Source organism: Onychostoma macrolepis, chromosome 20 (assembly GCF_012432095.1).
Source record: "Onychostoma macrolepis isolate SWU-2019 chromosome 20, ASM1243209v1, whole genome shotgun sequence".
NCBI lineage: Eukaryota > Metazoa > Chordata > Actinopteri > Cypriniformes > Cyprinidae > Onychostoma > Onychostoma macrolepis.
This window is the reverse complement of record NC_081174.1, coordinates 1,146,976-1,162,553: the sequence shown is the minus strand read 5'-3', so window position 1 is coordinate 1,162,553 and position 15,578 is coordinate 1,146,976. Positions and strand designations below refer to the sequence as shown.

At 36.0% G+C, this 15,578-nt stretch overlaps 1 protein-coding gene across 5 annotated transcripts in view; it reads right to left on the bottom strand.

The window, feature by feature from the left end:
• myo6a (myosin VIa) overlaps positions 1–15,578 on the bottom strand; it is a 53,796-nt gene that overhangs the window by 35,446 nt on the left and 2,772 nt on the right. The window lies entirely within an intron of this gene.

Here is a 15,578-nt window from a genome sequence, read left to right as displayed (position 1 = left end):
ACTGATGGAAAATCTGAAAATTATCATCGATTGATATTATTTAATAATATTAATTACAATTTATCCTAGTTTTTGTTTAAATTGCATGTCACTCTTTTCTGGTTTCTGATGGTACTTCAATTTCATATTTAAATATCATATGCAATATATAAATGTTAGTTCATTTCTCTAACAGATTGGATGAAATTGGCCTTTCAAAGAAATGGTGATGTTTTTAATCTCACAGTAAGACAACAAAACTGAAAGTGTGGTAATTATCCAAATGAAGCATAACCCCTTTACTCTGAAATTCATATCTCAAAGGGGTGTTTCTCAGCTGATTTATTTCATACAGTGTAGAATGAAAATTATCATTAGTACGGCCACAAATTTCACAACAATCAGATTTATATTCATAACCAGGTCCACTGTGTAACTGTAAATAAACGTTTGATGAAATTCAATAACTTGGCAGCTAGACATACTGGGATGGGCGTCATTAGAAAGACTAATGGCTACTGAGGGAAAGATAAATGGAGCAAAACATAGAGAGTTGCTTTATCCAGATCACATAACTCAGACTCCAGAATGAACACAAATCTGTCTGCAGGACATCATGCCAAAGTACAGCCAATACAACAATGGACTGACTGTAGTGCAAGTCTCCACATCTGAATGCAACACATTTTAAAAGCACCTTGTCACCCGATGCATTTTTGCATTAGACTGATGCACCATGCATGTTTGTTTATTTTTTTGAGTCAGGTCAAAAGTTTCTACATTTAAAATGCTTCTTGAGACCCCTCCATAAAGGCCTCCTGTAGCGAATCTTTCTTTATAAAATGTTATAAAAACACGCGCTTACCCCATTGAAAGGCTTGAAGGGGCCAGGACAATTTTAATATAACTCCGATTGGATTCGTCTGAAAGAAGAAAGTCACATACACCTAGGATGCTTTGAAGGCGAGTAAAACACAGGCTAATTTTCATTTTTGGGTGAACTAACCCTTTAATGCCTTATTCTGGATGACCATATTTTTAGATCCCTTAATCTAACCCCATACAAACTTAAAGCTGCAGTACGTAACTTTTTTTGTGTTCAAAATGTACAAAATTTATATAATACGCGAGTACACCATGCATCCATTTTCCAAACCGTGTTTTTGGCTTGTCCTGAATCAGTACGGTACACCTATAATAAGTGTTTATATTCAGACTATTTAGACTGGTTCGGGTAGGTGCCGCTGCGTGATTCAGGTACTGTCATAGACATTAACAGAGAGAAGTAGCTCCGGCTACAATGTTCTTGCGCAACACACACGCAGTTCTGTTTATTAACGGCTGGAGCGCTAAAAGTTATGGACTGCAGCTTTAACTACCTTACTAACTATTAATAAGCAGCAAATTAGGAGTTTATTGAGACAAAAGACACAGTTAATAGTTAGTTAATAGTGAGAATTGGTCCCCAAACTAAAGTGTGACCAAATGTGCAATTTCTTGGTTTGAATTGTGGCTACCAAATATGATTAATGTTTTATTCATGTACAACGTACGCCTTTATGAAGCCATTTATTCTTATTTAACTTCTCATTTGAAGCACTACTGACAATTTAAAAAAAAAAAAAAACAACATGTAATCCATGTAAATCATGACAGGCTTGTAAATTTTAAGCTATTTTTTTTTTTTAAGCACAACACTGAGCGACTCATTACAACACATGATAAATAAAAGGTATCTTTTCCATGTTAATCAGTTTTTGTCTTGAAGAGTAATATGTAACACTGACAGGGGATTCTATTTTTTAAAATATTTCCATTTCCATGACGTTGTGCAAGGAAAAACAACATACAAACATGTACTTCTTATGTTTTGTATCTTACTTATTGGATAGGCTATCACTTTGCATGTTTTTAAGAGCCTCAATGGAAGCAATCATGTATAATTTACCTGAGAGATCTTGAAAATAATGGTTGAACGTTGAATCGGTGAACAAACAAGTGTATTAATCTTGATTATGTACTCGCGATAATGCTAGCAGAGTGAGCCCGCCCCTGCCATCTTCTAATTGGCTGTGATTTGTGATTGATTTTTGTCGTGTCTTAGCTTTTAATTTTAGACAATTAGCTTGTTGCTGGAATCTTATTACATTGCAACTGCTTTGGAATAGTGCTGTCAATAAATTAAAAAAAAAATGTACTAATTAATTTATTTTCTGAAATTAATCACGGTTAATCACGATTAATCCTGCCTAACATTAAAGTTTTTGAATATACTTTTACGTTGCACTAATTTCACGTTCAATCTTCAAATTAATGTAGAAACAACAAAGACAGTATATTTTTAATATATGTTTAATGGCATCTTCTTTTTTTTTTTTTTTTTTGACTGACAGCAAGTATCACTGATACCAATACTACTGATGTCTCAAGGAAATTGTTTTTCCCCTAACATTTAACCATTGGCATTCAACATTACAGTATAATTGAAAGCTAGCCATTTTAACATTTAGCCTATTAGACTTTAAAACATTAACAATTTACATTTGCCCTTCAGCAAGAAATATACAGAAATTGAATAAAGTTATCAAACACTAAATTCTAAATTAAATATATGAATCCATTAAGCTACAAAAGTTATTGATTTCTTCTTTTTTTCTTGTGTTCTTTGATTAACAGACGTCACAGCAGCTGGTTATTTGGCTGCTATTACTTTAAGAGCTGCCACTACCGAATATGACATGGATCTGACACGCATGCTCGTAGTTTCATTCACGCTTTAATATGAAATGATACAGGCTACACAACGTACGCTCCCGCATTTGTGCATTTAACTGAAGAGCATGTGCTATGATGAGCATGAGCACAGTATAACAGCTGACAGGACAGGAAAATTCATTCATTCATATGGCCTGACAACATCTCATCTGAGTGCAGTTGTTGCTCTACTGAAGCTCCTCGTCACCTGTACTGTTTCCGCACTCGTTTGTGAAGTGCGCCTCTGAAAAGACTCCTGTTTGATGCGGTCGTAAAGATATTCTGCGATTAAAGAAATGCAATTCTTGTCAAGGAAAAAAAAAAAAGACATTTTATGCTGTTAAACTGGAAAAATTAATAGCCCGCGCTAACGCTCTAATTTTGACAGCACTACTTTGGACACGTTGTAACAACAAACACCAAAACTAACAAACATGGACTAAAAGTCACAAAACTTTAATTTCAATTTTTAATTCATGATCTGTCAGTTCAAGCTAACTGATCTACTCTGGATCTGTTTTCTGGCCTGAAGTCATAATGTGTCATTAAAATCAGCTGCCTTGCTTACTACAGCTTGACAAGTAAAAGAAATCATTGCAGTTATTGGATTTGAGCAATGTCAGTGTGGCAGAGCTGGGTCAGATTTATATAGGTTTAGGTGTGTCCTTCCTGACAAGACAATAACTCCCCATGTTCTCACATTTAAAATTCTTCAGCCAAGTATGAGGACTACAGATCCTAGAAGGTCACCCTGGACAGGTAGGTCACATTCCCCGAGTATCAGCCCACATCCAGGTCAAAAACATGGACCTGAAAATAGATCCCTGCTGCCAAACTGTGAGCAGACTAGAGGTCTTCACGGGTCCACTTGGATCTGAAAACCCGAGATCCGACCCGAGGGGGTTCGGGTTCAAAACTTCTAACAGTGCCTCAGACATGGGTCGTGTAATTAAAATAGATTAGCTTTTTTATTTTTTTATTTTTTTTTTCAAATGGACCCGATAAGACCCGAATTTTTTTACACTATCTCGGATGTGTACTTGTGCATTCAAATTAAGTTCATTTGAGAAACACACGTAGAAAAGGAACATAGCCTACGTTTGTAACCTTGAAATCTATATGAGGTCAGGAAAATCCACTCGCTTCATTACGCTGCGTGTTCATGCAAGGCTTTTCTTTTTTGTGTGCAGAAGCTCTTCACCAGAGATGAGGTAAATAACGTTGTTAAATCCATTATTTATTAGGCTATCGATTTGCTTCTTATCAAGCTATTACGTTTCTTTTTCAAATCCGGTCACAATTGAAAGCCGAACTCAGAAATAGCATGTAGCCTATCCATCAGACAGGCAAAAATATAAAGTAATAATAAATAAGTAGGTAAATAAATAAATGAAAGTAATGGAGCAACGGCCAAATCAGTCAGCAGGACAGCGGGATTTTTATCCTGACTGAGGGGCTGCAGGCTGTGCACACGTCGAGGCTGTTTACGTTCGGGTCTAGGCGGGTTTGAAAATAAATGCCATCGGGTCGGGTCAGACTTGGGTCTGATTTTATCGGGTCTGTCTCGGGTCGGGCCTTTATGCACGTCGGGTTCGGGTAAGAAGTGATCCGGGTCGGGACACGAGACACCTGATGCTTACTGTGCCTTCTGTGCAAGTCCACCATCACTTCTCTTGAAACCAGTCTGGCAGTGCAAACAGCCTCAGGGTCCGGGAATTGCACATCAGAGCAAGATCACTACAAAGTCAGCCGCCACCTGGACCTGTGGACTCACTATCCATCCCACAACACACTGTATCACCACCCTCATCCACTTTCAGAGCCACCTGGAGACTTTAATAGCATCCACTTTCTGTGTTTTTTCAGTTAAAAAAAAGAGAGTCACACACCCTCTTTGAAATGTTGCCACTACAACTCTTTTCTTCAAGCTCAAGACTAGAAAAAGACAAAAAATAAGGCCAAAGTTCGCAAAGTAACTTATTGTCAATGTTGTAAAATTTATTGAGTAGAACTGGATCTGCGCAAACTGAACACATCATTTCTTCCTGGTCTCGTGTTGCTGTATAATCATTTCCATTTATGGGTCAATGACATATAAAAATGCCCATGATAAAGATAAGGGAAAAATCTAGCCTAGTTTAACACGGGTGTGCCAATTTCTTAAGAATGTGCTCTGTGCACTCATGTTCATTTCAAATAATAACAAAAACTAATAATAAATATATCTGAGTATACCAGTCTTACTTTACCAGTATACCAGTTTTTACTTTAGTATTTTAACAGTATCATATTTTTGTTGTGTGATTATCATTTGTATTAGTTTGTTTTAAATGTCTATATGATTTGCATTATTTTAGTACTTCAAGTTAAACTAAATGAAAATACATTAAATAAATAAAATACATTTAAGGTATACACACACACACACACACACAACCATGTGGTGCACAACTTTAAATTTTATTTCTAATTTAATTCTTTTAATGAGGCTCTCTTAAAACATATGAAAACAGCTGTCATGTCACTGCATAAATTATATTTTATAAGTATTTTTTAATATTAGATTATTAAAAAGTATTATTTAATATAAAAAAAAGAACATGTCAATGATTCTTATAAGAACAAACAACTAACTAGACAAATGCTCATGAAACGCTGTTCGATGTACTTGCCATTCCACACACGTGGGTCGATGACATTACACGTGTGGGTTTACTCTATTCATTTTCATTCACAAACTTGTTCACAACTTTGAAAAGCCTATACCAAATGCCAGAAATGTAAAAAAATTATAAGTTGAAATACGTTGCTACAAAATGAAAGTCCTAATCAAACTGAGCCAGATAATGACTGTAACAGATTTTGTCTCCTATAAAACAATAAAAACAACTGAGCATATCTTAAAATTGATAGCACGTCTCCACCATGAACTGTGAGGTACAGAAACTCATCAAAATGTACACTGTAGACAGAAACAAATAGATTGACATTGTCTGACTGGAGTCTATTTTCTAGAATTTACACATTGTAATAATCTATGCTATTTTGTCAACAATGTCTGTGGATCGACTCAAAACATCTATGACTCATAGACTGCATCGTAATATTTGTACATCCAAACTACTCAGTACACACAAAGCTGCACACCAGATCTGTGAAATGTCTGAATAAGCAGTTTTCAGATGGTGACGGAGAATCTGTGGTTTTCTTTGTCAAGGCACCTTTTCTGTGCCACATCTGCAGTGTAAATAATATCAATATAATAAATATGTTAAATGGTGATTGTGTGTGTATAAGTGCGAGAGAGACACTTGAGCTGTAATTCCAGTGAAAACAAACCTTAACGCCATACAATGGAGCTATATTTAAATGTGTGCATGGCAACAAGCATGAATCCCTCGCTTTGCTGCTAGAACAGCTTCTGTTCTTCTGGGAAGGCCTTTCACTAGGATGTTTGAACATACATGCAGAGCTTTGCTCCATTCAGGCGACGGCTTTGGTTTGCACCCTGTGTTACATTTCGTCTCAAAGCTATTTTTGAGTTCAAGTCTGGGGTTTGTGTAGAACAAGTTCTTCCACTGGAATAAACTCAGTAACCACTGCAGTATAGACCCTGCTTTGTGCACACTGTAAAGATGGAATAGAAACATATTATAATGATATATATTTTAAATTTTGATGATTAGCGCTTAGAGCCCATGAAAGTCAAAAATCCATTATCTCAAAATATTAGAATATTATATAATAATAATACAGTATAAATTCCGGGTATCTCTTGTTCTTTGAAACCACAATAATGGGGAAGAATGCTGACTTGGCAATGATCCAGAAGACAATCACTGACACCCTCCACAAGAGGGTAAGTCACAGAAGGTCATTTCTGAAAGGGGTGGCTGTTCACAGAGTGCTGTATCAAAGCATATTATGGCTAACCCGGTGTCAGAACGTAATCTTGTTCTGCATTCAAACAGAACACATTACCAGTAACAACTTAAAATTGATTTATTTTGTCCCTGTCTGCTGCCAAAGGACACCACTAGAGGAAGTTCTTGTGGTGTCATCAGCATTATGTCATTTTCCCACGGCTTTTCAGTAAAAAAAAAAAAAAAAAAAAAACAACTGGAATTGTTTTTCCCAGGAGCAAAGATTGTAAAATTCCAGGGTTCTTGTGCCAGCCAAGCAACTGCCTTTAAGTCGAATGTGAAGCCTAATTTTCTCCAGGCATCATAAACCTTGTTGATGTGAACCAGTTTGGAACTAGAGGAAGCTGCAAGCGGTCAGGTTATGTCATTCTATTAGAATGGATTAGGGAGTCATTGATTCAGAAACATAATCTCAGGACTAGAGGAAGAAGTGTAGCCACACGTCTCTCAGACTGTTTGAATAAGTCAGTGCCCTCTACTGTAACGACATTTAAATGATTTAGAGGCCATTCACCGCACATTCTTCTGATTGATTTTAAATATGGTGGTCTATATAAACAAGTGCAAGATCAACATCTTTGGCAGTTTCACTTCACTCTAGTCACCACCCAAAATGCACCAGCAACTAAGCAGCAATGCCCTATCAACAATCCAGACAGCAACACCCCGCCAATCACTGAAGCAGGAACACTTCCTCGCATATGCCTGTGATTTACTCGCATTACAGAGGGTTGCTCAGCAAGGCTCATTTATTTGATCGAATATTTAGTAAAACACATATATATTGTAATCTTTTCTATGTGAATACATTGTAAAATGTAATTGATTGCTGATATGCAAAGCTGAATTTCCCGCATCGTTACTCCAGTCGTCAGTGTCACACGTTCCTTCAGAAATCATTCTAAACTGATAACATATTATTTCAAAATTCTTTGTATGGCTTGCCCCAAAAACGACATGCTTTGTAAACTACATGCGAAAGAGATATTTGGTTATCAACCAGAAGTCAAATTTACATATGTAAATGTCAACAGACAATAAGGAACATTTGTTTAGGACTTTTTTAAGAATGCTGCTTGAATCAGAAAGATGACTGCAGGAGAACTAGAGATGAGCATTTTAGTTTTAGTCTAACTCAGAACTCAGATGGGAACAGTTTCATCTGTGCTGTTTTAAAGGTTTACACAGTATATGCATCTCCATCAGATGGATGTCTTTAGGGGTTTTGTCTGTGTCTTGTATAGTCATTATTACGGGCCTGTTACAAAACTCAAAAAGCACAAGACAGTAAAATAAAAAAAACATAAGGCACCATGTTTTGTCATTATATGAAGACTCACAAAATAAACGAAATAACAGTTTAAAAAAAAACAAACAAAAAAAAAAAAAAAAAAAACACATGATGTAATCTTATTGGTTTAACTACTTTGCATCACCTCGAGGCCAAAAAAGCAACATCAAGCACATCAATGGTTCATCTGCTGGAAAATAATGGTATGCATGACAAGTCATTTTAGCCAATACTGTCTCCAAAAATTGGCTATCAATGCTAGGATTAAACAATTTTCCCATTAACATTTTCCATCAGTCACATGTATCCCCTTTATTCTTTCATTGAGAAATTTTGAACATCATTTGTTATTATTATTAGAGGTCGACCGATTCATCGGTTTTGCCGATTAATCGGCACCGATAGTTGATTGCCACAACTATCGGTTATCGGCAAAAATCCATGCCGATAGTTTTCCGGTTTGCAACCGTTGCCGGAATGGCTGAGAAGGGTCCGCTGGCATTATACAGTACGAGAGCGGCCTCTAGAGGCGGAAATCACTGACAGCACATGTTGTTTATTTTTGACACGTGACACTGCGCTGCACAGAGCGGGAAACTCCAGACTCGCATTTAAATACAGCCGACAGAAAAGCCTGCCGCGGAACAGAGCGCCATTCACATAGTTTTCTATTAAATTACATTATATTTGTCCCAAATTGTTGTGAATGTACATAATGACTTCACTTTAGGCTATAAATTATGTATTGTGCATTTTTCAGCAAAACGTTTGTCTTTCTGTGGCTCTAATAAAGTCTGTCTGCTTCATATAGAGAGCTGTAATACAGATTGCGTGTTCTCTTTCCTCTTGCTCTGTTTTTTTAAACACCGAACTTCAAACTCATTTATGCCACATAGTTCATTCTTGAAGCAAACTTATGTCTGTTTGGTGATTAAATAAATTGTTTTAGACCGCCACTCGATTTGAACGCAAAGCGTCTGGCGTGTGTGTGTGATACCTCTAAGTTCTCCTAGACGCAGCGCTGCGCTTTTGCCCGGTGTGTGACTAACTTTTTTTTTTTTTTTTTTGATTAGATAATTATCAAGTGTTAAAAAATAAAAGCAAATAAAGTGTTTGAGTACACATACAATATCCATATGTATGTAATTTTAATGCTATGGCCTTGTGTAGATATTTAAACATGGCCATCTTTAAGCATGGCTGTTGAAATTAAATGGTAATACTTAACAATAAGAGTCCATTCGTAGCATTAATGAAAACTGTAGAAGTATTGTACCTTGTTAGAGTTTGTTCATTTCAACATTCACTATTAGCTACTAATAGGCTACATTTTTACATTTTAAAGTTTCTTCTTTTAACATTAGCAAACTATGAAATAACTTTAATGATCAATATAGTAAATAATATTAATATTTTTTATTCATTTACAAAGTATGGTTCAGTACTGTTGCTGCTTTTTTTTTTTTTTTTTAAATAGTAAAGCACTAGCTCTCTTTCAGTATCTATTTTGAAAACTATCGGTTGATTAATCGGTATCGGCCAGTGTGGTCCAACCTAGCTATCGGTAAAATCCACTATCGGTCGACCTCTAATTATTATCACCATGACTAAGCATTGAAAACGATAATGTGTGACTGTTTGTGAACACTTGCACTGTGTAACTGTAAATTGCAACTGACCCAGTTGTGTATATGTTGCGGTATTGCTTCATGTTTGCACTGTAAATCATAACTGATTAGATAAATTATTGCCTGGGAATACTAGTGTGTGGTTCCTGTAAAGAGCATTACAGTGCACTAAATCAGATTTACTGTGTACTAATACTGATTATACATCGGATTATACAAATGAACGCAAGTTAATTTACATTCATGGTACACCACATGAATTACGAATACATCTTAAGTGAAAAAAGTTAATTGGTTAGGGTTAGTTAATTAGTCAAAAAACTATTACAAAATGTCACCAATTAATTCAACCATCTGTTTTTAATTTTTAAATAATGACATCACTCTCTCCTGAGCCAAGACGGATATCTAAAATAACTAATAACTCATCTATTCATGATTCAAACATGATCATGACAGTAATCTGACAGTAGTTAAACAAACGGACTCAGATGAAAGAGAACTCTGCGAAGGGCCAAAACGTGTCTCAAGGCCTGAGAGGAAAAGCAAGGGAAGAACTGACATTTCAGCAGCAGTTTGAGTTTGAGTTATTTCACTGCAGGCCCACTCTTCCTCACAGCACACAAATCTGGATTGTTGCAAGCGAGCTGGCAGAGACTGAGAGTTCACTGTCACAGCGCATGAGATCATGAGAGGACTCTGTGTCCACCGCACAAAAACACTAGCAATAAAGAAGTCCAGCAAATGTTCAGTACTCATCCCATCAAAGTCAACAAAGACAGTTAAACTACTTCTGACAAAAAGTCTGATGAAACTGAAATATTATACAAAACTATAACATTACAATTTACTACATTAAAAATGAGTTGGCACAATATTGGCTGAATGGAATTCAATATTGTCCAATAGCTGCATAGAAGTGCTACACATTATTGTGCCTAAACTATATTTCTCCAACAAACTACCTATAAATCTTAGAAGATGAGTTGGTAACACTTTACTTAAAGCCTTTATGTATAATGCATTATAAAGGGTTATTAAAGGCTAGAATTATTCATAATGTGTGTTGTAATACATTAGGACTATATCTTGTCGTAAATAATTATAACCAAATTTAAAATGCATATAGTAACAATTAATTGATAAGGGTTATAATGTATTAACTTACAATTATTCATGCGATTGTACAAGGAGTAACTAATGCATTAAAACTACTATTATAATGCATTATACATAAAGGCTTTAATTAAAGTGTTACCAAAGAGTTTTGTGATTTATTTTAACATAACATAACACATTTGAGTGTTTTTCTTAAGGTAAAGAAAACTCTTGTTTGCCTATTTTTCAGTAACTCTATTAACCTCTGAACTGAAGTATAATAAAATATAATAACACTTTTAATATATGTACACACAATATAATAACTCTTAGAAGTGGAGTTCTGTGATTTATTATATATTTTAGTTTTTTCAGTTTTTTTTTTTTCAGTAACTATTAATATTAGAACCAGGGATGTAACGATTAACCGCGAGCTGGTTGAAAATCAATTCAAATATGTGACGATTCAAATCGGTTGAGATGCCAAACAAATCGCGATATAATTAGTGGTAGGAGTTTATATGAACGTATATCTGAGGGGAACTTACTGTCTTTAGAAAAGTTTAGATGGTATTTTTTCCTTTTCATCTTGCCTCTGTATAATGCATATTAAAGTTCATAAGTGCAGTGCTGCTTTGTTTACAGCGGAAACCAAGGAAACGCTTAAAGCGCCACCTGCTGGCAGAGAGTGAATCTGCGTCTCATTGAGCTCGTCTGCTGTTTCGGTTTCATATAGATATATTTTATGTATAGTTTCACAAAACTGAAGTCAGGCCATTCTGTTTTTGCTTCAAATTTCGACATTATACAATCTAATTTAGATTAAAAACTGCTCATGTTGCATGTATGCAGCATCTTTGTTTGGATCATGATTAAAATGCAGTGGTTGCCTCCAATTTTAAATGGAAAGAGCACAGACAAAGCCTTAGTTTGTTTATATGAAGAGATTTCTTTCATTTGTGTTATTTATTTGATTTGGGGCTTGTTTTAAAATTTCAATTTAGTTTTGTTATTTACATTCTATTTAAATTTTGTTATTTAGCAGACACTTTTATACAAAGCGACTTACAAATGAGGACAATAGAAGCAATCAAAACCAACAAAAGAGAAATAATATGCAAGTGTTATATTAGTATATTATTATAGTGTTATATTTCAATTTCACAAAGAAACGTGCAGCATTTTGTTCAGGCAATAATAAAAGGACACATTTCATTTATAATTTGTCTTAAATTAAAGAGGTAGTCGTGGCCTTGTAACCTGAAGGTTGCCGGTTCGATTCTCGCGCTGGCAGGAATTGAAGGTGGGGATTCTGAATGAACAGCACTCTCTCCACCTTCGATACCATGACTAAGGTGCCCTTGAGCAAGGCACCGAACCCCAAATTGCTCCCCGGGCGCTGGAGTAAGGCTGCCCACTGCTCCGGGTGTGTGTTCACTGTGTGTGTGTGTGTGTGCATTTGTTCACTACTCACTGCTGTGTGTGCGCACTTGGATGGGTTAAATGCAGAACACCAATTTCGAGTATGGGTCACCATACTTGACAATACGTCACGACTTAAGTTAACTTAAATCTCATTAAAAAAAAAAGAAATTGTGAATCGAATCGTGAGTTGAGTGAATCGTTACATCCCTAATTAGAACAACTTTATAATAAATATATTATAATAATATAACTTACAAATAGGGTTTTGTGACTTTGAATTTACATTATATTATAATAATTTTAAAAAACATGAATATGTGCATCTTTTGCATATTTTCCAGTAACTGCATTAACATCAGAGTAGCTTTAGTACTTGATTATCATGCAGTGATAAGAGTCAGACTGAACACAAAGCGCTGCAGGGTGTCACATATGAAGGCTGGTCCAGGTGCAGTCAGCTGTAACCCGCACAATGACAACAGAATAGGTGGAGCTCGTTACACTCAACACAATGCACAGCTTTATTAAACTTTCTAGCTGCTTCCATATTAGTTCAATCTGAGCTGAAATATTCAGTGATTTTCACACCGGCTTAAAGATTGACTATTTACCACGATGCGATCACAGGTCAAACTCTCAGACTAGTGTAAAAGACCTGACCATGGTGTGACAGCACTGGTAAAAAAGTTAATCAGTAGCAGAGGTTTCTACATCGCAAGATACACACGTGACAGACATGCTATTCTTAAAATAAGTGTGCTAAATTTTTGACAAAGAATGGTTAATGATTTTATATACATAGACCATAGAATATTAAGTTCTACTAATCATCAAGAGTTTGAAGTGCCAAAACCTGTTTCCCAGCAGAAAGGTCACACATGCAACCGGTCTGTTCATCCACACACACACACACACACACACACACACAAAAGCCTGTCGAGACCTTCACAAACACTCTCGTCATTTCTGTCTAAGGTGAACCTGTTCCAGTTAATCATACAGTAAAAGTCCCCAAGCTGTGAACACATGAACGTTCAGTATGCAAATGACCTTAGCCATTGACATGACAATGTCAGTCTTAAGTTCCTGTCAGATCACATTTAATATTTCCTACACAAGTATGTGGAAGCTGATGCTGGGCCGCTGTGATTTCACAGTGAGGTGGGCTGCTAAGCACGAAACAAAGCTTTTCACACACAGTGGCTTTGTTCCAAAAGCTAATAATGCTGTGTTTTAGGACGCTGCCTAAGCAGGCCGTAGTCATCAACTGAAATGGAACCTCATAAGTGACCTATTTGCAACTCTGCATAGACAGCAACTCTACGAGAGGAACGCTGTCTGTACGACACACTAAGCTTCCTGGGGACTCCGTTCACAAATGATTTCAATAGAGATGTTAGCATGTTGCTAGACTAACAAAACTAAGTACTCTAAGCTCAAAAATGCACAGTTCTTATTTCAACTACTTTAAGTGGGACTTTGCTGAACTGATGAAATAGCCTGTATTTTTATTTATTCTCTCACCTTTCCATCTTCAATTTTTTTTTTTTTTTTTTTTTACACCGATCTTGTGACAATGCATTCTGGGATTTATTTTCCATAAAGGATACATGCTTTATCTAAAAATCGATATTGCATACTTGCAATTGTAAGAAAATGGTCTTTTTTACCTCAAAATTGGACTTGATAAATCGCAATTGTGAGTTTCTCTCTCACATTTCTGAGAGATGAAGTCAGAACTGTGAGAAAAAAGTCAGAATTGCAAGTTTATATCTCGCAACTCGAAGAAAAAAAGTCAGAATCGTGCGATAAAAAGCCGTAATGACTAGTGATGCACCGATTTTTTTACAAGCAAACTGGCCGATTCCGATACCGATTTTTTTTTCTTTAAGCAACAAACAAGAAAGAATGAATGAAAGTATACATAAATGAGATGTTTATTTGGTATTTAACAGGCCAAACTGGCTTTTGGCTATTGAAAACAATAACTGTAACCATCTGAAATTAAAGGCAGTAACTGTGCAGTAAGTACATTCGATAGAAGCTGACATCAGCATTTAGCTTTTGTTTTTAAATTGGGTTGAAAATAGATAAAACTGGCCTTAAATGAAAACATTAACTGTAACCATGTGAAATTAAAGGCAACAACTGCAATAGTTACAGTTACAATCCAAACAACATAATCTACACGCATTCAACAGAACAGTCCAAACAAAGATGTTACTTAATCAGCATTCAGCATTTATTTTCATTTTTAAATTTGGTGTAAAGAAAAAAGGTCTTTACCAGTGAAACTAAATAAAACCAAAGTAGGCTTTATAAATACTTTTTTCCATTCCATTTTAAATCAAATAATGTTTAGTGCAACGAGTAAAACAAAGATGCTACAGCAGGTGCTTTTTAAATAAAATTAAGTCAATGTAATTTTAAGGTAAAATAAAAATAATCATCCTGTACAGAACTGACGTGTACCTCTGGCTTTTCAAAAGTGCATGCAAGTTTTTTTTTTTTTTTTTTTTTTTTTTATTCTTTACAAAAAGAAGCATTTCAGCTTTGTCACAAGTTGGTCTGTTTGTTTCTCATCCAACACGTGAGAAACTGTGCTAAACAACTGTTCACGATCTACACTTGCGCAGGGTACAGATACAGATACGCTCGTGCAATTTCAGCGAGTGCAGGAAAGTGGCTCTTATTTGTGCGCCAGTAACGTTACACCAACGGCTGTTCGCTTCTTGGTATCTGTTTTTCTGTGTTTGTTGTGCTTGTGCCGACTGTCTTCCACACAAATGACATGTTCACAAATTATTACAATATAGTGTGTATGCAGCATTCCGGAAAAATCGGCCGAAAAAAAGACAAAAATTTTATGGCTGGTCAACCGGTGCATCCCTAGTAATAACCTTGATTTACTTTTTTTTTCAGTGGCAGAAATGGAAAATTAGGTCTTTACACTATATAGAAAAAAGTACTGGGACACACCTCTTAATTACTGAATTCAGGTGTTTAAATTAGACCCATTGCCAATTGTATACATTTGTGAAGAAAATGGGTTGTTTTGAAGACCTATTACTGTGCTAGGACACCACTTTTTCAAGTCAGGTCGTGAAATTTCCTCCCTACTAGATAGTCCACGGTCAACTGTAAGTGGTATTATTGGAAAGTGGAAGCGTTTAGGAACAGCAGCAAACTGTGGAAGTGGAAGACCACGTAAAATCACAGAGCGCTGAGTGCTGAGGCGTATGGTGCCAACACTGAAGAGTTACAAACTTCCACTGGCATTAATATCAGCACAAAAACTGTGCGGCTAGAGCTTCATGGAATAGGTTTTAATGGCCAAGCAGCTGCATGCAAGATTCTCATCAACAAGAACAATGCCAAACATCAGATGGAGTGTAAAGCACACCTCCATTGGACTCTGGAGCAGTGGAAACCTGTTCTGTGGAGTGACGAGTCACGTCACGCTTCTCTGTTTGGCAGCCT